The sequence below is a fragment of the Pristis pectinata genome, chromosome 32 (genome assembly GCF_009764475.1).
Source record: "Pristis pectinata isolate sPriPec2 chromosome 32, sPriPec2.1.pri, whole genome shotgun sequence".
NCBI classification, from domain to species: Eukaryota; Metazoa; Chordata; class Chondrichthyes; order Rhinopristiformes; family Pristidae; genus Pristis; species Pristis pectinata.
This window is the reverse complement of record NC_067436.1, coordinates 20421657-20424432: the sequence shown is the minus strand read 5'-3', so window position 1 is coordinate 20424432 and position 2776 is coordinate 20421657.

The following is a 2776-nucleotide window of genomic DNA, read 5'->3' as shown; positions in this document are numbered from 1 at the left end:
GCCCACCTGTACCCACTCCCAGTGCCCACCTGTTCCCACACCCCCAGACCCCACCTGTACCCACACTCCCAGTGCCCACCTGTACCCACACTCCCAGTGCCCACCTGTACTCACACCCCCAGACCCCACCTGTACCCACTCCCAGTGCCCACCTGTACCCACACTCCCAGTGCTGACCTATACCCACTCTCCCAGACCCCACCTGTACCCAGACCCCACCTGTACCCACACTCCCAGTGCCGACCCGTACCCACACTCCCAGACCCCACCTGTACCCACACTCCCAAGCAGACTGGACACTGTCAGCAGCAGTGTACTGGTCATCCTGATGTGGGACTGCGGTGTAAAGAGTTTGAATTCTCCAACTTTGGGTGACTTATTTCTCGGTCTGTGGCAGTGAGCCACCTGTTGTATTCGTTCACCTTGTTTTTCCCCGGGAGTGGAGGCCGTGCCCAGCCTGCCCTGTGCCGCAGGTCCTCCCGCTGTGCTCTTCACCCCGCCATTCAATATGCTCCTGGCTGCGCTGCCCCAGGCCTCACCTCCCGCCCTGTGTTGGATCCCACAGTCCTCAATCCCCCCATTTTTCAAAAATGTATCTACCTCCACTTTAATAATCTAATTATCCAGCTTCGTAATCACTCTGAGGTAGAGAATTATTGAGATTCACCACCCACTGTGAAAACAGATTTCAACATACTTCACTAAATCACTGGCTCATTATCTTGAAACTATACAACCTCCTTTGAGAATCACCCACTGGTGAAAACATCTCAATATCTCCCCTGTGGAGCCCCCTTAGGATCTTATAGCTTTCAATAAGGTCAGTACTCATTCTTCTAAACTCCAAGGAATACAGACCCAAACAGTCCAGCTCTTGATAGGACAACCTCTCAATCTAAATCCCATTTGGACTGCCTCCTTCCTTTGGTAAAAAAATCTGAAAGTATGCTGACTGCGTGCATCATGGTCTGATACAGTAATCCAAATGCACAGGAACGTAAGAAGCTGCAGAGAGTAGTGGACTCTGCCCAATCACGGGCGCATCCCTCCCCACCATCGGTAGTATCTACAGGAGACATTGCCTCAAGAAGGCAGTGTCCATCGTCAAAGATCCCCACCATCCGGGTCATGCCATCTTCTCCCAGCTACCTTCGGGCAGGAGGTACAGAAGCTTGAAGTCCCACACCAACAGGTTCAGGAACAGCTGCTTCCCTTCAACCATTCGGTTCTTGAACCAACCGGCTCAACCCTAATTACTACAGTTTAGTAACACTATGACCACTTTGCACTAAAATGGACTTTGTTTTTGTTTTGTTTCTTTGGATTATTAAATTGAAGGTAGATACATTTTGTATTGTGTTCTTGCCTGTGAAAAATTGTGTATAATGTATCTTTAATTAATATTTTTCTTGTGAATGCTGTTTATCTGATGCTAGGTGCCTGCAATGCTGCTGCAAGTAAGTTCTTCATTGCACCTGTACATACATGTACTTGTGCATATGACAATAAACTCGACCTTGACTTGAAAGGTACTAAAACTGTGCACAGTACTCCAGCTGTGGCCTCATCGCCACCACCCTGTACAACTGGTGCAACATCTCCCTATTTCTAAACTCCAATGCCTTTACATTTAAGGCCAACATGTCATTTACCTTCTTAACCAGGCAACATAATCAAAGACCCCACCCACCCCAGACATTCTCTCTTCTCCCCTCTTCCATTGGGCAGATGATACAAAAGCCTGAAAGCACATCCCACCAGGCTCAAGCTTCTATCCCACTGTTATGAGACTATTGAATGGTCCCCTAGTACAACAAGATGGACTCTTGACCTTGCACCTTATTGTCTGCCTGCACTGCACCTTGTCTGTAGCTGTAACACTTTATTCTGCATTCTGTTACTGTTTTTCCCTTGCACTTCCTCAATGCACTCTTGTAATGAAATGATCTGTATGGGCAGCATCAGAACGAAGTTTTCACTGCACCTCAGTACAAGTGGCGACAATAAGCCGCTGGACCTGTGACCTGCCTGCTGAACCCGTGTGATGCATGGACCCCAACACTGCGACCTAACCCTCTGTACTTCACTCAGTGTGGTCTCTTCCCCAGATCCCCACCCCCACCCCACCCCCTCACCATCCCTACCCCTCACCCCACCCCCTCACCATCCCCCCTCACCCCCACCCCCTCACCATCCCCACCCCTCACCCCACCCCACCCCCTCACCATCCCCCCTCACCCCCACCCCCTCACCATCCCTACCCCTCACCCCACCCCCTCACCACCCCACCCCCACCCCTCACCATCCCCACCCCTCACCCCACCCCACCCCCTCACCATCCCCACCCCCACCTCCACCTCCTCACCACCCCACCCCCTCACCCCCCCCTCACCATCCCCCCTCACCCCATCCCCTCACCACCCCCACCCCCTCACCATCCCCACCCCCACCTCCACCTCCTCACCACCCCACCCCCTCACCATCCCCCCTCACCCCCCCCTCACCATCCCCCCTCACCCCATCCCCTCACCACCCCCACCCCTCACCCCATCCCCCCCCTCAACCCCACCCCTCACCCCACCCCCTCACCACCCCCACCCCACCCCCTATCCCCACCCTTCACCCCACCCCGACCCTCCACCCCCGGGTCCCCGCCGTGAACCCTCAGTTCGCCACCGGTGTTTCAGGTCGCGGAACAATAAAGCATTGTTGAGGGGCGGGGCCGCGGCGCTGCTCGCGGCGGGAACAATAAAGCATTGTTGAGGGTTGTCCGGCA